The following is a 24,601-nucleotide window of genomic DNA, read 5'->3' as shown; positions in this document are numbered from 1 at the left end:
GCTATACTTCTCTCTACACCCAACCTGTGGTTCTCTCTATAAAAAGAACAATTGTGAAAAAAAATATAATTGCTATACAAGGATTTGTAGCTCAGGCAACTCTTGTAGCAGCTGTAATTTCCACGGCACGTCTATCTTAAAAAAAGTAAAAGAGGAAGTTCATGATGATAAAATTGTCTTTTCTTTATGTGTGCATTTTTTTCTTTAAAATAATCATTTTTCTGTCTCTCATATCTGTTAAATCCAGTTGACAAAAACAAGAGGTCCTCTGCACTCAACCCATTATCAATATATTAAAGACATTGAGGCATTTCTTTAAAAAAAATATCCTCCTCTTTAAACAAAACAGGGATTGTTTGTCCATATATTGCAATATATTTAAGCTGGCTAACTACATCAAAGTCAATTCTGGACTGGGCAGTAGGGATGGGCGAATATTTTCGCCTAGTTTCGCCAAAAAAATGATGCCCACAGACTTGTATGGAGATGTGCGTCAAAAAAAAAGACAAATTTTATTTGACGCCCATAGACTTTAATGGGCGTCTGTGACATTTCGCCACCAGCGAATTTTTGGCAAAACGAAACGGGACAAATTCGCCCATCCCTGCTGGCCAGTCCTACACTTACCTGCAACTTGCTGCTTTCAAGGTTATAACTTCCAAATGGTCCTTTAGGGTTGCCACCTCTTCAGTTTTCACCCAGACAGCCAGTTTTCAGGAGAGCTGTCCAGGTGAAAACCCAAATTAGGAAATTCAGACAGGGCTTTAAAGTGAATGGTGCAGTGATCAGCCAATTGGCTATCGCCATGTAATCAGGCCTGCCCCCAACATCGTCGGTCCTGTCCCTCAAAACGCTCCCTGCCAGAGGAGTAAGGTAGTGACTCTCATTTACTGTGAAAGTTGAAACCCAAAATTTTTGCCGTTTTTTTAAACTACCAACCAAAGCTACCAATTCTTCTCTAACTTTAGCTTTCATTTCCATGACTCAATTTCTCAAAGGATGTGGCATAATATTAGAGCAAAATCAGGTAACTACACCTCTGAGAAATTATTTAATTACTGTATGATATAACATACTAAAAGTGCAAATTTGTGGTACTAATTAGAATTATATTGGTTGGATGACTTCCAGAGAACAATTTGGTTTCAGTGGCTATTGGCAGGGCAAGTGCTGCACCCAAACCCACCTCCATAGTAGGGCCTGCTGGAGTCATTGCAAATCTATAAAGAGGCCCAGGGGTGCTTCGCCAATGAGGCAAGTTGAGGCTGTCGCCTCAGACGGCAGCGCCCCACTAGGTACCAGGGGCAGCAAAAATGCTGCTCCTGCTACTTTAAGAGCGAATTTCAAGTACAGTATATACTCGAGTATAAGCCGAGTTTTTCAGCCCCCAAAATATGCTGAAAAACTCTACCTCGGCTTATACTCGGGTCAAGCACAAAAATGGTCACGGCATCTAAGAATAGTCGCCGGCGCCTAAGAATAGTCACCGGCGTCCAAGAATAGTCGCAGGCGTCCAAGAATAGTCTCCAAGAATATTCGCCAGCGTCCAAGAATGGTCGTCGGCATCCAAAAACGAGACGCCGGCACCTCCAATGGGAGCAGAAACCCTCAATTTTTTGATTGAAACTTACCAGAAGCTGCTGCATTTCTCACCCTAGGCTTATACTCGAGTCAATAAGCTTTCCCAGTTTTTGGAGGTAAAATTAGGTACCTCGGCTTATACTCGGGACGGCTTATACTCGAGTATATACGTTAAGCAAGTGCTGCTGCCTCAGGCAGCTGAGGGGCCAGGATCGCCCCTGAAGAGGCCCAAAGGTAAGATCATGCATGTGTTGTGTATCCTGGGGGGTTGGATAGACTCAGGATTTGCACCCAGGCCCATTGCCCCCTAGTTACGTCACAGTTTGGTTAGTACAATGGCATTTATATGTTTCCTCATACAAGATTTTGCATAAGCTATTATTTGATAAAATTATACTGCAGCATAATAGAGTAGTCTGTCTGTGAAAAGGCCACTACAACCCTAGTATGTCTTTTTCATAGTCTAAAATGAAGCACAGTATTCTTTCTTCATGCAAAAATATATATTTTTAATAATGGAACAGTGTGGGCAAGTTCTTTAGCAGCAAAGAAGAGCATTTACTGGCAATCACTTAACACATTATAAGTAAATACATATGATTGGGTCAATAAATGATGCACACTCATTAATAAAATCTTCATATACAGCATGTAACCATACTAGGACACAGAAGAAAATGGTCGAGCAATGCTCACAAGTAAAGTACCCCCGGCTGTGCATTTTTTGAAGAAGAGGTGCACCATTCTAGGGTAAAGATAAGCAACTAGAATCAACGGGGTGCCTAGCAACTTGATACCCTCAGTGAATCTACCTTTCCTTTTCTATTAAGACACTGTTTCCTATAAATAAAGCTTTTTCATAAAAAATATATTTTCTAATGGTACATTGGCATTGGATATTTCATGATGTAACAATGCTGTTTTAAGTACTGAACTCAATCCTTCTGGCTAGTATGGCTCATTACATCAGCCAATGAATGGACAATGCTGTGTCTCTTACTTCCACACTTCTTCCTTTTACTGTTAAAAATTAACTTTATTTCCTGATGAGGAGATTAGTGGGGCAGTAGTGTAATTAGTAAGGGCCGGGCTCCCCTGTGAAGAAAGCTTTGGGGAGTCTGTTGCACATTGTTCTACCTACCCCCTTACCTCCTTATATGCAGCAGTGTTGGAGCAAGAAAAATGAGGTCAAGCGCAGTTGTGTTTGTGTGGATTTCCCTGCAGTTAGTTACAGGTAAATACCCAATTCCATATAGTTGCACTTCGGAAGTGGCGAGGCGCCACGAAACGAAAAAGTGTGGGGGAGAGGTCATATTCACATATGCACTGATGTACTGATGATTTTACGTATTTTTCAATAAAGAAGGTTTGATTTTTCCTAAATCACCGTGTGCTCCATATCACTATTGCTAATTACATATTAAATACGTCTCGATCCGGGGACGTCTTCTATGCTGCAGCACAGGTGTTGTTAAGGACCCGTGGGCAGAAGTGGGTGAGTGCACGCTATTCGAGTTTTTACATATATTTACATGCTGTAAAACAGTCCTCGGTTATTTTCTCTAAAAGCAAGAATCCTCTGATGATTTTCTAGGTTTATTAATGATACTGTGACAGTGGTGATTGGCATATACAGTATTAAAGAACCTGTTATTCACAAAAATATTCTGAAAATATACCAGTTGGCTGTGTAGACGACGGTATCCCCTGACTGAATGCCTGTATAGTTACTTCATTATTTGTGCCTGAAGAAACAAGACCTGTCATTACTGCAATTTACATAGAGTCAGAAACTTCAAAAGTGGAGAAATATATTCTGTCACAGGAGCCATTTGCCTGGGGCCATGCACAGAAAGGCATGAACACGGGGGTATATATCTGAGGGTGACCAGAATGTTACCACTATCTACATCATAATATATAAATACATCTAAATATAGTATGGTGTATTTGCAAATCTTTCAAAGTAAATTGAATTAGTTGTTGTCCCTTCATGGATAAAAACAAATTCAAATACTATTTCTTGTATTCCACTGCCATCTGCCAATAGCACACATGCACAAACCAAATTCCCAATAGAATACTGTAGCTGCCCAGCTGTGCCATTGTTATCTGATAACAAGAACCTATTTTATTGTATTTATTTTTAGGATTTTTATTGGTCTCATGCACACCTGTGTTATGCCTCTTACAGAAAGTAGTTTCACTTAAAATTGCATGCAACTTGAATGTGACGGACAATGGCATTATGGGATCAAATATGATTTTCATGCAATATGTGACCCGATATTTTTTTTAAAAATTAGAAATAACAGAAAGTACATTCGGTTAAGACATATACAAAGTATGACCTAGCAAAGAAAAATGAGAATATACACAAACTAATAAAGCAAATGACAATTACAATTGGGAGAAGGGGTGGTGTAATAAAGGGGTGAACTTTAATTTATATTAACATTCATAAGAATATTTTTAATAAAATATGCAATATGCAAAAACTCAATCTCTGACCTGATAATTTTGCTGTTTCTTGTCTGTGGATAAATGCAGGCCAAGAAACAACCTGACTGCACACTTTGCAAAACCATCAAATATCAGAGATTGTTCCTCGGCAAGTGTTTATCCGCAGACCGGGAAACAGCCTGGTTTGACTACAGCCTCAATTTGCTGAATAGCAAGCAATGATCCAAATTCCTGGTGTGGTTTTAGCATCATAAAATGTTACAGGATAGCCCCCGTTTGGAATGGTGTTATGAGTTAGTAGTCAGTATTTTCTTCTACCAAATTTCTGGCACTCATTCAGGAGACGAGGTGGGGTACTGAGCGGAACTGATTCTCTCAGCCTGAAAAGCATATGCAGGCTGAGAGCAGCAGAGCTAACTTCCAGCCCAAAGTTCTGACTTGGACAATATTATTTCAATACACAAACTCTTGTCATCAGCAAATAGTCAGCAATTGTAACTGGTTATTGTATAAACATTGTACATCTTCACCCAGTTCTTATTCAAATGCGTTTCACACGATTCTTTTGTCTGTCTGTATGTTTATACTTAAGGATATTTGCTGGATAACAATGCCTATTTTTACTGTGTAACAAGACAATGCCTGTTTAACTATATGCTGTTTACCCAGCCATATCTGTAAAACTATTGACATTAGACTTTCCTTATCTTCCCAATAGCTGCCTGTGCTGAATTTACTTCATTGACTAACCTAAAGCATATACTGTATCAAAGCAGAAATATATACTGTAAAATGTAAATCATAAAAAGAGTTTTAAAATAACCCCTGTACTACAGATGGGATGGTTATATATTATTAATTAACAGGTTTCAAGGGTTATCTAGAGTTAGGACTCTGTACTGGATCCATGATCCCCATTTTTTTTAAACGTTTCCATCATCCATGGTAACACATATTTTTAAATAACAAGCAAAAAGGACCAGAATACTGTGCTTTAAATATATACTAGCATGCTATGACCCAACTAGTTCTATTGATTTCACAGTATGATTCATGAAGAAAATGCAGGTGTGCAAGGGGCCACGTGCATAAGGAAATAACCTTATTATCTCCTTATTATCTCCCGATTCTCTGCCAGAGGGTAACTGAAGTCAAAACACTCGGTGTGCCCAGGCCTGGATTTGTGGTGTCTACCCCTGAGCTTGTAGCGCTGGTGTTTCTTCCTACAAATGAAAGATTTTTATTGTGACTAATCTGAAGGAGAACAGATTTTAATACTGGCAAAGGGAGTGAATCGCAGAACCTCTGGACTTTATTTTGTGCAGCTGAAGGCCACAAAGGCCCTGGCCTAGGGCGACAGAATTTCAGGGGCGGCATGCCGACCTCTCCTTTTCTATTCAGTTTGAGCACTAGACACACCAGTCTCAGTGCTGCTCCGGACACGACTGTGCGCAGATATGCGCATGCACGTATCCATTTACAACAGGAAGGGGAGGTGGACCTTGACGGCGACAAGGAGGGGATGCATTCAGCAACATGGAGATAGACCCCAACGGGGAGGGGATAGTGAAGGGAACCAGGAAGGGAAGGGGGCATGACCCGGAGCAAGCCTAGGGACGACCAGTTTATAAATTCGGCCCTGTGTGTGCCATTGGCCTTTGAAGCAGACAAAAATATGTGAATTGTAATTGAAGAGAGAGTATGATCTGACCCCAAACATCATGTCACTTTATGCAAGTACACAAGTAAAATAATAACATATACTGCTAGCACACTGGTACAGTTAAGTTAAACTGGTCATACTACAGTGAACTGCTTGTTTGGCCAGGTCACCAAACTAGCGGATCTCTATCCAATATGATATCCATGGCTGGATTTGTGGCAAGGCCACAAAGGTCCAGGCCTAGTGCTGCATAATATTAGGGGCAGCATGCCGCCCAGCCGCCTCCCCAGCAATCAGGTGCAGGCATGCATGTGCGCTCGCATCGGAGGGGGGGGGTAAACGGTGGGTGCTAGGACCGCGCACCGTGCTCCTGGACCGAGTGGCCTTGCGGTGCCCACCCACTAAATCCAGCGCTGATGATATCGGGTTTATCCAATCTTGGGCCCTAGGGCCCACTGATTGGATCACATCAAGGAGAATCCGAGTGGTCAGATCGAGGGATCACAACGATGAGCATACAGGCTCAGATTGAAGACCACATTAACAAACCAATATGGTCCTCGATCCAACTGGATTTTTAACCCTGCCCGACTGTCATCTGTCTGACTTTCAGCCAGATATTGATGAGGGAAGCCCGTAAGAAGGCCCAATACAATACTGCCCCATAAGATGCCAATTTAAGGTGGCCATAGACGCAAAGATCCGCTCTTTTGGTGATATCGCCAAACGAGCCAATCTTTCCCCGATTTGCCACTAACGAGCATGGCTATATCGGGGGTAATTTGAACGTTTGGGCTCCGGCAGGAAGGTCGGGACAAAATCAAATCAGATCGACCAAACTACCGATATCCGCCGGACGAAAAATGTCGGGACTCTCCACACACGGTCCGAAAATCGTACGAATCCTCGATTTGTACGATAGCATCTTTGCGTCTATGGCCACCTTTAATCTATTGACAGTTTATATCTGCCTGTGTTGTGTAATCCCTGCACATATGGCGATTGAAAGGCAGGCAAAGGGATACAAGAGAGGACAAAAGCACAGCAGCTCTTCTTCTGCCTGTAAGTACAGCCCCTGCCTTTCTTTTTCCGTTTCCCAGTCAGGGAAGGCTTTTCTCCTCCTCCCCTTGCTGCTTTTGTTTATGAGTGGATCTTGCTCGTGTCTCCCTGAGCCGGCACACACAGCACTGAGCGTTCTAGCTTCTCCGTTGTTTCTGTGCCAGCAGGCTGCTCCCAGGCTCCCCACCACGGGGCGTCAGTCTGCAGCATTTGCAGCTCTCAGGGACCGGGACGAACGCCTTTCTTCAGGCTCGGAGAGGAGAGCACGGGACTGACACACAGGTAGGACTGTCAGCAGCATCCCACTATCCGGTTGCCCTCACTCCCCCGCCCCGGTCAGTCCGGGAGTTACAGATGGAGCTGGATAACAAGGCGCCTGCTCCTCCTCCCATTTCACCTCCAGCATCATCACAGATGCTGCTGCTCCAGCTGTCACCTCGGCAGCCTCCTTGCTCCTCTCCCTGTGCGCTCTCTCTCTCTCTTCTTTCCTTCCAGGGCAGGAATGGGACAAAGTTTCCTTAGTACGAGAGAGGAGAGAGAGAGGTGTCTCTAGATTCCCAGAGAGCAGTCTGGAGTGAGCCATTGCCTCTCTTACTTTCTCCTACTTGCAAGTGGCAGTTTTGTGCCCAGCTGCCATCCTGCTCTTGTTGCCCAACATACCCTTCATACCTTGCCCTCCCATGTAACTTCTTTGTGCTTCATTCCCTGGGGTCTCTTTATTTCCCACTCATGTAGATCCTTAGGTGTGTGTATAGGGGTTGTATTGTGCCATGCTGTTCTGCTATATTCACTCTGCGCACACTCATTCATCTCTTTAAGGACTAAAGGGTTTGATGAGGAGATTGCAGTGGGTAACTCTGTGCCATTGATCCTGACAAGTCAGCAGCTTGCCCTTTAATGTTTGTGTTTCTCATATAGCAGCATCATAACTGATTGGAAGTGATGTGTCTATTGGGAAATGTGAAAGAGGGGTAGCAGTGAGTAGATGGGCTGACAGTCAGAGGTGCTGCTATTGACATACAGCTATTATGCACTGACAGCTGTACAACTGCCCAGTTAGTCTGTGCCCTGGCAAACTGCACAGCTACAAGTGCTTCCAGCAAGGATATGTGATTGGCATGGAGGGCACTTTCTTATCTCATTCCAGCATTGTTTGTCCCTGCTGAGAACCTGTGGCTGCAGCTATTTTTAAATGCTCCTCATAACCTATCCATAACCTGCCCAGCAAGCGTTTGGGCTCCTACAGAGCAGGTTAGTCATCTGCTTTAATACAATTACAATCGCTTCTGCTCGCCTCTATCACTCCACAAGCATCAGGTTTCCCATTTCCAGCAGCAGTAAAACTTGAGCAGGATCTGGGACAGGAAGACTTCTCCGAAGTGAAATATGCACTTATGGTAGGGATTGCAATCAGCCAATAAACGGCACTTGCTTAGTATTTAAAGGAGATTCTTTTTTTAAACAATTGAGAAAAATTGCACATCGTGATGCAAATGTATTGGGGTGCATCCATTCTATAATAAGCATGCACATGAAACAACTGTACAGGTTCTGACACTGATATATTTATTGCAAATCATAAAAATTATACTTTGACCTGGGAGGGGTTGGTATTAGTGCGCAGCCTTAATGGAAAAAAAAAATAAAGTAGACCTTTTCCCGTTTTTTCCCCACATTTTTTTTAAACATGTTTTTCTTTATTTTTTTTATATCACATAATAAAGCTTGTTTTTCCCCAAATTTAGTGAGTTATTTAAAAGACACTCCTGTTTCTGAAATATGATTAGTTCAGAAAATATTGAATTGCAGTTGCAAGCAAGCATTCTGCCTTCTTAAAAATGTTCTGACCACTTGAGGGCACTGTTAAATTAGAGTGTTTGCATAAGATCTTCTCGTCAGAGTGACAGTAGCTGCATAAATTTCAATGCACAGATAAGTAAGGTCCTTTTGCAGTAAAAAATGTATTTAAGTGTAGAAAAAATATGCTAAAAAGTTACATATTATGCTTTGGTGCAGGTTTTTAAAATATTTTCAACATGTATGTTTAGCGGTGTTGGGTTGGATTGGGGTTTAACTGGGTGGGCCAGGGTCATTACTGGGCAGATCAGTAAAGTAACCGAGCAAACAAGGGACATAGTAAAGGGGGTACTTTATTTCACTGGCACAAATGTATATCATGTTGGATATCCTTTTACCAGGATATTGGGATCTACCAGTATGTCTTGGGCTGGGGGCAAGTAGATCCTAGCAGCTCAGTGATACTCACTATTATATTAAAATATAAATGAACAGTAACACCAGAAAAGTAAAGTGTTTTAAAGTAATGAAAATATCATAAACTGCTGCCCTGCACTGGTAAAACTGATCTGTTTGCTTCAGAAACACTACTATAGTTCATATGAACAAGCTGCTGTGTAGCAATGGCAGAAATTGAAAAAAGGCTATATGGCACATGTTAAATAGTGGATAACACCATTGTGTACTACAGAGCTGCTGTGTAACCTGAGCCTTTTCTCCTTTGAATGGCTGCTGCCCACATTGCTGCAACATATTTATATAAACAATAAAGCTGGCCACAGACAATCGTACGAAAGTTATGTCCGACAAAACTAGTGACAGTCTCCCTCTGAAAATCATACGATCGGCAATACATGCAGAGATATCACAGAAATCTTTTAACCTGTCCGATCGACCAAACAACCGATCTCCGCTGGACAAAAAGTGTCGGGACTCTACACACACGATCCTCGATTCGTATGATCAGATCTTTGCGTCTATGTCCAGTTTAAAGCAAACACACCAGTTTAACCAGTACAGGGCAATACTGCATTATATGTTTATTATTTTAAAACATTTAATTTTTTTGATGTTAGTATTTCTTTAAGTAAATTCTCTGCCTACTTTACATTGATATTTTTAAAACAATGGCTTGAGAAATGGGTATTGTTCAGTTAAATGTATAAAAGCTGTTTTCTTTCAGGGCAATGCACTTAAGATGGCAGACCCTTATGATGTATAGCTGACCTTATGTCAGTAAATCTGAACACCCCTTCCCTAGGGCAGAGTTACTTGGGAGAATTTCATAAATCATACTTTATGTGACTGACCTGCAGGGTCTTATCATGCACGCGCATGCATCATGATGAGAACGTTGTCATTTTGGACAAAAGCACATTTCTTTGCTAAGTTTTTTTTAAACAGTGCCTCCCTCTGCCAACTCACAGGTACCATCATTCTACAGTACCCGAGCCCTGATAGGCTTGAGTGTAGCTGTAAAAAATTCTGCAGCCTCTACATTGATGGCTCAGTTCACCAGTAGTCTGGTTGCTGACAAAGGTAATCCTTTGATATGGGGATAGGAAGGGAGTCATTCTTAAAAGACATATAAATAAACAGAGTGGTTGCCTTTGCCCTAAGACTTTTATCTACCCCACTTGTTTCACCTGTCAGATTTATGTCTGTACATTCATCATCACTGACTATGTACGGGGATTTCAGGCGCTAGAGTGTCACAAAGGGATAACTGGTGGGATTAAATGTAAAGCTACATCATTTCTGAGCCGTGTGTTTGAGAACTAATTTCAGATAAATGTTTCGTAGTTTGCTTTCTGTAGGTAATATAACAATTGAGAGTTGAGTCACTTAGCCGGGTTGTTACTGGCCTGACCAGTAAAAATGATTCTTGATGTTAACTGGAAAGCAAAGATAAAAGTTGGGTGGCTGGTATTTTTATTTTCAAAATAATGTGCCAGCTTTGTATGTAAGTGGCTATGCAGCTACAGAATACTGTACCTTGTACCCACTCCACTTTCTACCTACAAGCTGCACACTCCTTTATTCAAACTTTCAACTTTGCTTTAGGGTGAAGACACACAGAGCAACTAGTAGCAGCGTCTTGTCACAACTACAAAAATAGACAATGTCTTTACGCTTAACGTTTGTGATACTGAAACATGTAATATTCAGTTATTGCTGTTTTCTCAATAGACATACTGTAGCAATACAGCGTCTTCTATGGAGCTACATGTTCAGCAACTTGATACTGCAATTAGCATTTTCTGCCAATCTGTATAATGCCAGTGTGGCAGGCATGCCTTGGCGACACACTTCAGATCTTTATGACTTGGTAATCCATGAGGCCTCTAGCATTTCTCAAAACATACTTCTGCAGAACTCTATCTTACTTTGATTAATTAGTAAGGCTGACCCTAAATATACTGTTGTTCCGAGCTCACTGAGAGGTGTTGATAAGGTCTGTGGATACTGACATTTTTGCCATTGTGCATTTACTATGATCTGTTGGACAGAGTACAATTTTACATTCTGTTCAACACACATGTATTATTTTTTGAGTGTGTGTACTGTATATGCAGTGAAATTCATTCAAACATTACATTTCAGAATTGTTTTACTTGCAGTATGAATGATTGTGGGTGGCATTGCAGTGAATGAAAAAGATTTGACTTCATTAAACAGGTGAAAGCTAGAATTGTATAGAATTGTATATGACAAATCTATTAAGGCTACACCAGAAATGGTATTCCAGAAATGTCAGAACTCTACTTTCACTCAACTTAAAAACAATACAGCAAATCATGGTGATACAGGTATGGGACCTGTTAACCTGAATACTCAGGACCGGGGTTTTCCCGGATAACGGATCTTTCCAGAATTGTTTTACTTGCAGTATGAATGATTGTGGGTGGCATTGCAGTGAATGAAAAAAAATTGACTTTAGTAAAAGAGGTGAAAACTAGAATTGTATAGAATTGTATATGATAAAGCTATCAAGGCTACGCCAGAAATAGTAATCCAGAAATGCCAGAACTATCCTTTCACTCAACTTAAAAACAATACAGCAAATCATGGTGATACAGGTATGGGACCTGTTACCAGAATACTCGGGACCTGGCTAATACTTTCTGGAAAATGGGGTTCCGAATAATGAATCCTAAACCTGTATACAAGTTATAGACAGAATCCCTCCATTTATGAAAATGTAACCACCAGAGGTCATTATTTCAGTACTGTTTTTGGTTAAGGTTTAAAGAAATTCTGGGATCCCAGGTATAAATAAGCTCCATGAAAGAATAACCTATAAATAAACTGTACATTTTACTGAACATTTGCAGAAATGGGATTGCAGTTTAAACAGAAGGATGCCAAAAGCCCGGGTTATAGAAGGGCTGCCTGGGTCAAAACTACCTCCCCGTTTTTCCAAATTAAGAAAACCGGGCAGGATTCCCTATGATTGATGTCAATCACCACGTCTTAGACCCGCCATGACATCACGACCCGCCCTCCGCAGCATCACAGCCCTGCCCCCAATTGCATCATGGCCCGCCCCCTGCCAGGATTCAACCAGGCCAAAAGGTGGCAACCCTAGTTAGGGTGGTGGTGGGCCGAACCTAAACAAGGATGATGTCTTCTGCCTGACATAAAGCCTGCCTTTGCTTTGTTATTCCTTTGACCCCTACCCCAGCAGTGACATCATTAACATGTTCAGGACTCAAAGTCAATCATAGGAAATTCTGCCCATCACCAGAAGTCAAGTCCCAGTTAGATAGAGGTTAGAAGCAACTTAGTTGGGTGGTAACTTTGTCTAATCCTCTCATCGCTGCAAATGGCTAAATAAATAGTATACTGAGTGCTTAGTATTATTATCTAGGTTTTCACCTGAAGGGGCCCGTCTGATGCCCTTTCTGCCCTGCCTATGCAATATATTTATATTTAATATTCCTGCACAAGAGCTTAGGCAGAGCTCGGAGAGCAGATACAGCATGGCCAGTATAACATATCAGTCACATACAACTGGTCACCTAATTAAGTCCCAGTGTGGGTTTTCTGTGCTGCAAGAGATCTATACAAGGAGCAACCTGAATATATTTAGCAAGCGTTTCTTGGAAACCATGGTGGGCTTCCATCAGAAATTCTCATTAGCAGTTGGCACTTGCATTAAAAGCCACCATAACTCTTTGAAAAAAAAAAAAAAAAGCATTCCAGTGCAGTAATAAAAATGTTGCATACTCTCATCTCCTTTATGTTATGCGAGTATTGATGCTGAAAGACTCATGCTGTTCCCACATACTGTTTAATCAACAAGAACGGAGTGAAATTCAATGTTTATGTGTTTTATATTTTGCCTCAAATTTCTTTTTCTCTTTAGGTTGTATATATATTTATTTATTTATATATTTATCTTTAAATCAGTGCAAGCACAGAGACATGTTATACACACATTCCTTATGTTGCACGTTAAGCGTGGTTGCAGATTGTCATATTTGTTGACAGTGTTGGCTAGAAAGGTTTGGGGCTGGTTGCCACGCTCGGGCTCGGCTATAGCTCTTGTTTCTTAGCAACTATTTCGACTATAAGAAAGTAAAACAGCAACAGATTTTACATCATCATTCTAAAAATGATCACGTCAGCTCTCTACAAGTCTCCTAAAGAAAATGAAGTTTGTCAGGTCAATAATAGAATTCCTACCTAAGCCCACATTACAGGCCAGGATGGGTGAACTCTGGAGAATAAACCTGATTGCACCTAATATGATTTGCACTGTACACTGAAAATCACACTTTCCCTGTTATTGTGTTGCAGACTCATCACAATGATCATAACTCACAGTTGGGTGACAGGCACAGTGACATTGGGCTCATTATCCTCTACCAACAGAGAAGGGGGGTAAAACTACTGTACCAGTTGCTTAGGTGTTCTTTTTACAGATACAGGATCTGCTATCTGCAAACCTGTTATACAGAAAGCTCTGAATTATGGGAAGGCCATCTCCCATAGACTCAATTTTAAGCAAATAATTCAAATTTTTAAAAATAACTTTCCTTTTTCTGTAGTAATAAAATAGTAGCTTGCACTTGATCCCAACTAAGATATAATTAATCCTTAATGGGGGTAAACAAATCCTATTGGGCCTTTTCCCGTAGCCTCCGTTTTATCCAAATAATCCACAGTTTTAAAAATGATTTCCTATTTCACTGTAATAATAAAACAGTACCTTGTACTTAGTCCAAACTACGATATAATTAATCCTTATTGGAAGCAAAACCAACTTATTGGGTTTTAATTTTTAAATTATTTTTTAGCAGACTTAAGGTATGGAAGTTATGGAAAGATCCCTTACCCGGAAAACCCCCAGGTCCCTGGCATTCTGGATAACAGGCCCCATACCTATATATGAGGAACATAACAATGTCAATAATTAATAGCAATAATAAAGCACTATTTTCCAGAATTTCTGTGTGATTGCTCATGCTGAAACTTGTGGCATATCTATCAAACAGGTCAAGTTTTAGCAACAATAATGTGGGCAGTGTGGAGCAGGATGAAGTATAGGTGCAACACACAAAATACAGCCCTGTATTTACGTACAGCCCACTAGCTGATGAGATTGTTTAGCAGTCTTGATTATGCAAAAGGTGTTCTGAGAACTTGCTGATGTGTTTGGTTAATACAGACATGGTGTCTGTGATTTACGCTGTTTTAAAATTATAGAGAGACGTTCTTAATAAACTCATCCTCATGAGACTGAAAATGACTACTCAGAGGATTATGCCAAGTCAGCCTTTTTCAGTGCCTATTCTATTTTATTGTAAACAGAAAACAGATTGTGTCATAATCCAGGTTAGTGGGAAAAAAGACAAAAATTGCACCCATTCTCTTGTTTTAAATTCAGATGCAGTTTCTGACAGAGCCATTTCCAATCACTAGAATAGTGGTAGAAGGCAGTGGTATTGTGCTGTCCCTTATGCTTTGTTGGTGGGTGAAATGTTATAGAAAAGGAAACCATAAATGAAAAAGAAGACTAAAACTGCCAGGGTAACCCATGGTCCTGCCCCCATTCTGTTTACACTGCTCACCTTTTGTCTGTTTGTAGGGACTTTTCTTGGTTAAACCTTACCTGTTGGCATTTCTTGAGTTGTATAAATAACTTTTGTGCCAGCAAGCATTGGGTTAATGTGCAGATCATCATACTAACATCACTCCTCCACCCCCTCATTGGAACTTGCATGGGCAGGTCCATGGGTTACCCTGGCAACTCTATAACCTTCTTTATAAGATCTGTCACAGTAAAGGATGGGGGCATTAAAAACAGCAACAACAACAACGGCTAATGGTTTTCATATACCAAAATAACAATTCCCACTTGATACTTTTCCAGCGAGTTATTAATGTTTTGCTTTTGCTCTTTCATCTTTAATGAAAGGAATGCTCCGGTTTTCATTCTTACAAGGTGTTTTGGGGCCTTGATATAAAACAAGTGCTATAGGAATGAGACTGGCATAATTAAAGAATAAATGTTAGCCCTTATGAAGTCACACTGGGTAAAGCAATTCAATCATTGTGTTTTACAGTAATATAAAAATGTATTCATCTTAATTATTTTGCTAAAATGAAAATAAAGTGAATAGCATAACCCATTTAACGAAATACGACTATACTCCTAATATTAATTATAATATATATAATGTCTGCTAATATAGCTGACTTGTAATTGCTGAAGACTGTAATGAATCAAAAAGACACCTATGTAGATACATAACACATACAGATACATGTCTGTACTCAGAACACCTGTTCACCTCATTGAGACAGGGATATGTACTATGTATGCTGTGTAAGTCATGCAGAGGCTGAACATTTCTGGAATCAAGCAGTGACAGGAGAAGCGATTTCTTTCCTCATTTGTCTCCCATGCCTGGTCTCACGCAGTCTGCTCCACCTGTCCCTGGCCATTACGGCTAACTAAATACAGCAATTGCCACTGATGTCTTCTTTTCTCTTTTGAACAAATGCATCTTCATTTATTTCCCAATAACTCAACTAAATGCTAAAACAGGATTTTTCATATGGTCTACGTTTGTTCTTGGCAGTGCTTGACGCAACATGGCATAGCATTTATTTTACACATACTAACTACCTAAGAAAGAACATGATGAAAGTCAAGTAATCTTATTTAAAAAGCACAACACATACAGCACATAGTATTTTCTGTTAGAATATTGCTATGGTTTGGCATCAGGGTCAGAGGCATAACATTAATCAAAGATTCAATTTATAATTTCTCTGATTGTTGGGTTTAAATGAAATTTTTTTTTTTGGATTTGTCAGTGGTCTCAAAGTAATTTGTAATTGCAGTTGAAACAGGATATGATTATCTCATTTTGTTCCTATATTGCTGATGCCACTGGGCATATATTGCTGGTACCAGTGTGTCATGAAATGCTGGGGTCTCTGTGTCAGGAAAAATGCTGGGACCATTGTGTTATATATTATTTGAGCAGTTATATTGTGAAATTCTGGGGCCACTGTATTGTGAATTGTTAGGCATGTGCCATTTATTGATGGATCATTGTGTCATATTTTGCTGGTACTGTTGTGTCATGAAATACTGGGGTTGCTGTGTCATGAAATCCTGGGGCCATTGTATTGTATATTACTAAGGCCAGTTTTGTCATCAAATGTTTTGGCCACTGTGTTATGAAATTCTGGGTTCACATATATATATATATTGCTGGGGCCACTGTGTTTTGAAATACTGGGTTCATTTGTGACATATATTGCTGGGGCTGCAGTGCCAATGTTATTATATGAATTGTCTTCAGAATATCATAAACAACCTAACAACAATTTTTTTTGATTTTACAAAACAATTTAAGAATTCTTTGTGAATACCTGAATGTGACTTTTCCATATGTATTAACCTCATAATGTGTTTGTCTTCTTTAGAATTTTACTCCTTGAGTAAAGGTTTTGAAATGTGTGAAAAAAATATATTAATGTTTAATTGGCGTTATATTTTAAGAATTTTTATAGTGCCGAAATCTGTTTTGCCACTAAAAAAATCTTCATGATTTTATGTATTGTGTTTCTATGTGGACTTCAAACAGGGAATATACTGCCAGATGTTCCTATTAAGTTAATTAATTATAAAGTTATTTATTTTATTCAGTGTGCTTAGGAATAGCTAAAAAAAGCATAGTACTAGAAGCGGAGGTATTATTGGAAACCCATTTTCCGGAAAAGCAATATTTCCAGAATATTGCAATGCCATTTCCCATTTAACCATTAATTCTTGAACCTATTGATTTGCTCTCTCGTTGTAATAATGAAACAGTACCCTGGAGATAAAAACATGCTATTGTGTTTATTAGTAACATGTAGGCATAGTGCTCTGCATTTATGAAAGACCCTTTATCTGGAAAACCCCTGGTCATAAGTATCTAATTTAACAGATTCCTCCTAATTCTTATAAATCTTCCTTTTCAGTGATTTTCCTGATAAATAGAAAATAATGCATTTACTGTTCTAGCGATTGTGCCTTTGCATAAGAAATTGCTTGCAGTATAATCCTAAACCCACCTCATGACTTAAATGGATTATCTTTTTTTAGCAATTTGCAGACTTCCTGTAAGATAATGTACTGCCAAATGAAGTTGGCATTAGGGAGTAATATTGATATAATAACAAATGTAGCACATCATAAAACTGTTGAGATGTATATTATTTTTTCCCATTTTATCAGTTTACAAAAATAAAGCTCATAACCCACGTGACAATTATTGTTAAAATGTTTCAAATTTATTTTAGTGTATTATATGATGTATGCAAGTACAAGAGTATTTTAACAGTAAAAAGGCAGACAGATACTGTTTCAATAGCATTTACTTGAGAATTTGAAATGATTTTATATTTGAATGTTGCTTACAATTACATTAGCTTTTACTGTACAAAATATTTTGATTTATTTTCTTTTTAAATAAAGAAGGGAAGATCTGTTTGTATAGCATATACAAGTATGGGATTTGTTATCCGGAAACCCATTATCCAGAAAGTTCCCAATTACGGAAAGACCATCTGCTATAGACTCAATTTTAATCAAATTATTTTAAAAAAATCTAATTATTTTCTTTTTCTCTGTTTTTCTCAGTACCTTATACTTGATCCCAACTAAGATATAATTAATCTTTATTTAAGGCAAAACAGTTCTATTAAGGTATGGAGATCCAAATTACAGAATACCCAAGCCGAGGTCCTGAGCATTCTGGATAACAGGGTCTATATTTGTATATATACAGTATATGTACATGTAAATCTTCACCTTTCACACATACCATGCACAAAAGCAGGTAGTAGCTAAAACAAAAGAACATATCTTTATAGTAAAGAATATTATCTGTTATATCTTAGGTGCCTGTGCTGTTCTGACTCAGCCGGCCGATAATTCCCAGTATTTTCTCTGCAGTGGTCATTTTATAATTATTTCTCACTATTCTGACTGTTCTTGCTCTCTATTTACGATACACCATTAATCTGGTTAACTGGCCAGTGTACAAGTGAGGGGAGTTGGGAACAAGCTGTAAGTTCCCTTCGATGAATAGATAATTACATTTCATGATAGAGCTTAATGTTTGTCCTGCTTATAAGAGATCTACCTTCAAATTAATAATAAGAGGCACTAAGCATGATTTCTTCCAATATGAGGTATTAATTCCCTTAATTAAATTTAGAATTATAGAGAGAGAAACACACTCAGATTAACTCTTTGCATTTTCCGGAATATTGTTCCAGAATATTAATACATATAACTCCTTACATGTGAACTATTTATATCATATACTTACATATATGTTGTTAGATAAAAAGATTGCAAGTACAGAGATGCATCTTGGTATTTGAAAGCATAAACAAACAAATATATTTTACTTGTGCCTAGTGACTTGAAAGAACATGTAATTCTAAGCAACATTCCAACATACATTAACTATTTGTTGGGTTTAAAAAAAGGTTATTTGTGATGTATATGCAAGGAAAGCTTTATCTGACTGTTTGTATACTCTGCCTTCCTGTTTCTGACTCTGACAAAAGTCGTGCGACAATCCGAATCATACAAATCTTTCGAATTCTTTTCAAATTTTTCTAATCTTTCAAGTTGACACTGACTTTTTCAGATTATTATACAAAAGCCAACACAAATCACAGCATCTTCAAATTGTAAAAGGAACATCTGCCATTGACGTCTACATGACCTTGACATATTTTAGCTGGAGTATTTTCAGATTTTTAGCAGTTTTGAGGTATAATAAATCTCTACATATTGAAGGTTTTTTTTCCCCTCTAAAAATTAGAGTTTTCTGCTTTAAAGGAAAACTTTACCCCCAAAATGAAATTTAAGCAACAGATACAATGTAAGACAAGGCAGCTGATTAACAGACCTGTCTTTGCTGGGAAACATTGTTTAAAAAGTAACGACCAGGAGTTAAAGAAACGGTAAACATAAAAATTAAAGTGTATTAAAGTAATGAAAATGTCTTGTACTGTTGCAATGCACTGGTAAAACAGGTGTGTTTGCTTCAGAAACACTACTAGTTCATATAGTTCATATAAACAAGCTGCTGTGTAGCAATTGTGTAAATTTTAAAAAAAGGCTATATGGCACAGGTAAAATAGTGGATAACAGATAAAACCATTATGTTGTACAGAGCTTATCTGCTATCTGCTGTGTAACCCGAGCCTTTTCTCCTTTGAATGGCTGCCGCAATTGCTACATAGCAGCTGTGTACAGGTGTGGCAATTTGTTTAAAGGAGTAGTAAACCCAAATCTGCCATTTTGCCCAAGCCGAACATAGAAAAGACTAACACTGCAAGAAGGAGACAGAGGAAAGACATCTGTATGAACCTGTTGTTACCATTATTCAGATAGCAATGGCAAAAAAAAAATAAAGGTATAGTGGTCCTTTAAGATTTTGTAGAACTATATCAGTCATCATTACTAGCGTAAAGCCATAGATGCTAAGATCCATAGACGCAAAAATCCGATCCTTGATTCGTACGATTTTCAGACTGTGTGTGGAGAGTCGCGACATTTTTCACCGGCGGAGATCGGTTATTTGGTCGATCGGACATGTTAAAGGATTTCTGTCGGCTGCCGGCTGATATGTTCTTTTATACTTTATTTGGTTAATGGCAGGTTGGGAGATGGGGAAGTCCGATCGATCTTTGCATCTATGGCCAGCTTAAATGGTGGATAGACCAACAGCTTATGAAATTTGCAGGTTGCCACCTGTGCAATTAAATAAGCTAAAACAAATCTTCTACTTAAGGTAAGAATATCGTAATGACTACTTGCCTGTGCATACCATAATCGTTCAGTCTTTGGTCTACACTTTATGCCATACCAGGTCTTATTTTAACTCCAATAGTGACATTCGACCTTAATTACATTTCCAGCCTTTCAGCATCACTGTACCATGTCTCTATAGCTCCCAAGGCCTTGCTGCCTGGCAAACAGCCAGTGCCTTCAGATTTTAAAATGTTCTTGTTTAGGAAAGCATTTCTGTGGGGTGCTAAATTACCGCTTCTTATTGGAGCTTTAAAAATAAAGTGATACATATGCACTGCTGTTCTCCTGATTCACAGCTTCACATGCACTTTTGGTAATTCTGCTTCTATTGCTCTATCAGTCTTCCCATACTCCTAATTAGGCTGCATACTGTAGTGCAGGGAATACAGTTTTCTAATGAATGTAACCTTTATATTAAAATGGTAGGGAATTGAAGCACTCCCTGTTTTCTCTTTGCTGTAGATACTAAATAAACACACATATATAGGGGCTAATTTATCAAATATCGAACTGCTGAATCCTAATGGATTGATGATAATGGATGATTTTTTTCCTGTGTATTAAAACTTTATAACACTTCCCTGACTGTTAGGAAATTTTATAACAACTTGACACATGTATTAATCCTGTCAAATCAGTCAGAGTATATTTGCTTTGAGCAGTTAAACTTTATTCTGAGATATGGAGTGATAGTGATCTGGCTGTGTATTAGCAGCAATAAGCGCTATTACCTGTCTGAATGCTTTCTTTCAGATGCATATAAAGGACTCTGCAATTATTTTGGTGCTAGTATAGGATCTGTTATCCAGAAACCCATTATCTATAAAGTTCCAAATTACAGGACGTTTGTCTCCCATAAACTCTATTTTTATCAAATAATTAAAATTTTTAAGACATATTGCTCTGTTCTCTGTAATAACAAACCAGTACCTTGTACTTGATCCACATGTATTGGACCTCTTATCAAGAATGCTTGGGACCTGGGGTTTTCCGGATAACGGATATTTCTGTAATTTAATCTTCATACTTTAAGTCTTTTAGAAAATCATGTAAACATTAAATAAACCCAATAGGCTGGTTTTGCTTCCAATAAGTATTAATTATATCTTAGTTTGGATCATGTACAAGGTACTGTTTTCTTATTACAGAGAAAAAGGAATACAAATTTGGATTATTTGGATAAAATGGAGTCTATGGGAGATGGTCTTTCTGTAATTCTGAGCTTTCTGTATAAAGGGTTTCCGGATAATGGATTTAAGTTATGGAGATCCAAATTACAGAAGGATACCTCACTGGTTAAAACCCAGGTCCCACGCTTCTGGATTACAGGTTCAATACCTGTACAAATCCTCACAGAGCAGAAAATAAATTCTTGAATCCAAAAGAGCCAGAAAAGAATTACCAAGTGTAACCTTTAGATACTGCTCTGTAAAATGTTACAGATCATGATACATTGGCTCAATAGTGTTGTGTATTAGTGATGTGTGAATTTATACCCCCGCACTTGCCTGACCCGCGCCCGCCTGCACTCAGCTTTCCTCCTCCTTTTATAGACCCACCCCACCGGTGACAGCTCAAAAGAGGCGAGGCGGGCAGGCGTGTGCTTATAAAACCGGAAGTCTGAAGCCGGCAGTTTATGACCCGCAAATGGCGCAGCAAGGTCTTCTCGATTCTGCCCATCTTGGGGGTAAACCCGTGGGTCCCCCGGGTATCGGCCTGCACATCACTATTGTGCGTTTTTAAATAAATACCACACAAGCAAAACAAACCAGTAAAATATATATATCGTTATCAATTGTTTTTCTGATGCTACCAGTTAATAATAAAAATTAGTGATCTCACTTGTGTCACATGACTAGTTGAAACATATTTATAAAGCACCAATTAATTCTGCAGCACTGTAAATAGAAAATTGTGCAAATTTGATTGGTGGCCCAGGGCATTATTCAGCCAGTTATCAGTTGGGCAAGCCTTATTGACTCTATGTTCCAAAAGTACTGGACTGACATGCTTCTTGTGTCTTTATATGGTAATGGTAAATTATAGTTACTGCTAATATCTGTATATCTTACAGTCAGAGAGTCATTAGTCCCTACATATTTAACAGTAGTATATTAGTCCATATAAACATATATTACACTTACATGACATGTAAACTGAAGAAGGGCATGTGTGCATTTTTACACTGAGGAAAGGAGCATTAAAGGGATACTGTCATGGGAAAAAAATTTTTTTTCAAAATGAATCAGTTAATAGTGCTGCTCCAGCAAAATTCTGCACTGAAATCCATTTCTCAAAAGAGCAAACAGATTTTTTTATATTCAATTTTGAAATCTGACATGGGGCTAGACATTTTGTCAATTTCCCAGCTGCCCCAAGTCATGTGACTTGTGCTCTGATAAACTCCAATCACTCTTTACTGCTGTACTGCAAGTTAGAGTGATAATACCCCCTCCCTTTTCCCCCCCAGCAGCCAAACAAAAGAACAATGGGAAGGTAACCAGATAACAGCTCCCTAACACAAGATAACAGCTGCCTGGTAGATCTAAGAACAACACTCAATAGCAAAAACCCATGTCCCACTGAGACACATTCAGTTACATTGAGAAGGAAAAACAGCAGCCTGCCAGAAAGCATTTCTCTCCTAAAGTGAAGGCACAAGTCACATGACCAGGGGCAGCTGGGAAATTGACAAAATGTCTAGCCCCATGTCAGATTTCAAAATTGAATATAAAAAAATCTGTTTGCTCTTTTGAGAAATGGATTTCAGTGCAGAATTCTGCTGGAGCAGCACTATTAACTGATTCATTTTGAAAAAATGTTTTTTTCCCATGACAGTATCCCTTTAAGTTCGGAAACCATTGGTTTGCCTTTACACCACAATAAATATTTGGAGGTACTTGCACCCCACTTAAGTCATCAGTGTGTGTCCATTCTGCTGTATTACTTTGGTAGGACATGCGAGTCTTGATCACTCCCAGAATAGTTGTGACCGTTCTGACATTAGGCTGTTTATAAAGAATTTTGAATTTAATTCACACAGGGTGGAAGCACACACACCTAAGACAATATACTTCAGCTTTTCTATCTAATAAATACATGTTCATTTGATTTTACTTCTCTGAGGATTCGTTATCTCATGCAGAAGGAAAAGAATAAACATCCTACGGTTATTTACTGTGGAGTTTGGCTGAATGGTTTTTTTTTTGCATTCTGCTACATTAAAGGAACCCATTTTAAAGAAAAAATATACCTTCTGTGTATATACTGTAATATGAAACACATACAGAGAAATATATCCTCTAAGCTTACCCATATCAATATATTAAAGGACATTAAGAAGGTGATCTATCAAACTGAATTAGATTTTTTTGCTGTAAACTTCCTGAATTCAAATTATGCTTTCAAAACTTGTATGTACAAAATTTATTTATAATTGTAAAACTCAAATGAAGACGTTTCACTACTCATCCGAGCAGCTTCTTCAGTTCAACTGACTGGCGTGGGAAATTCTCGGCATATAAACTCTTCCACTAATCCATTCACAATGGCACATTGTAACTCTTCAAAGAGGTGACATCTGCAGAAATTCACAGGGGTGTAGATTCTGTGATAGGATTATCCAATGTGAAACGTCTTCATTGATTACTCAGCAAGTCCAGTTGTTTTTAGATTTACGTATACTAGATATACCATGACCTGGATGAATGAAAATCTTCATAGTCAATTGTAAAACTCAAATGTTACATTTTGGCCATCTAAATGGTGCCGAGTTTGTCAAGAAGATGATGCAAACCATCTATGGTAAATTTTAAGTTTCTTCACCCATTGAAATGATACAAAAGTAAAAATTAGTGGTTTTAAAAAATGTTGACAATTTTATTCAAATAATTTTTTGTAACCCCCTCATTACACCCGCACTTTATTATGCAATAATATATGGGATAATATATGGGATGAGCTCAACATTCTCATTTCATCATACTAAAAGTTATTTTAAAGGTGAATGACCCCATTTTACTTTGCCGTGATGATTCAGCTGGCCCCCTGAGTCTTCTCAGATTATGTGGTCCAACTAAGCAAATGGTTGGCATAGAGTAGAGTCCAATTGTCTTGGACTTTAAAGGCACCATGTTTAAACCAGAGAGATCTACACTAGTCAAATACTAGTTGAGTTTTTCTCTGTCTTAATATGAAGTATTATGAAGCATTCTTTCTAAATAAATTCAGAATGAGTGCGTCAATCCCATTATGCCTGTAGATCTTTTGGTTAACATTTTAATAACAAGTGTGAAAATACCTATTGTACCAGTTACTAAAGCAATATGGCAGAGGGCTAGCTTTGTACATATGTTAGGGTCTACTATATAAGTCAGCAGCACATAATAATTTTTGTTGCATTTAATTTTTTATTGCATTAAATTGAACATTTGGTAGAGCTGGGAGCAGGATCAGTGTTGTAAAGGGATGTGGCCAAGACCCACTTAAAATGGCTGGGTTGTCACCTCTCTACAATATGTTTTAAACTGTATCATGGAGCCCTCAAAACAGCTCATTGAGGGGCCAGAGAAGCTCCCTTTACATATACAGTAGAACAAATGCTGTTTCATGCAATTGCTCTATATTCAGCAAAGAACCACAAGAAAGAGTGTGTTTGCTTATTCACCTCAGGCTACTCGGTTCTGTCATGTTCTTGA

The 24,601-nt window shown here is 38.6% G+C and overlaps 1 protein-coding gene across 2 annotated transcripts in view; it reads left to right on the top strand.

Moving 5' to 3' along the window:
• Positions 1 to 6,853: 6,853 nt before the first annotated feature.
• The window catches only part of enox1.L (ecto-NOX disulfide-thiol exchanger 1 L homeolog), a 334,042-nt gene continuing 316,294 nt past the window's right edge, over positions 6,854 to 24,601 (top strand). For both annotated transcript variants that reach the window (XM_018247319.2, XM_018247318.2), the window contains exon 1: positions 6,854 to 7,048. The gene's annotated coding sequence lies outside the window, so the exon portion shown is untranslated. The remainder of the gene's footprint in view (positions 7,049 to 24,601) is intronic.

The sequence above is a fragment of the Xenopus laevis genome, chromosome 2L, assembly GCF_017654675.1.
Source record: "Xenopus laevis strain J_2021 chromosome 2L, Xenopus_laevis_v10.1, whole genome shotgun sequence".
Classification (NCBI taxonomy): domain Eukaryota; kingdom Metazoa; phylum Chordata; class Amphibia; order Anura; family Pipidae; genus Xenopus; species Xenopus laevis.
This window is presented reverse-complemented; position numbering and strand designations above follow the sequence as displayed.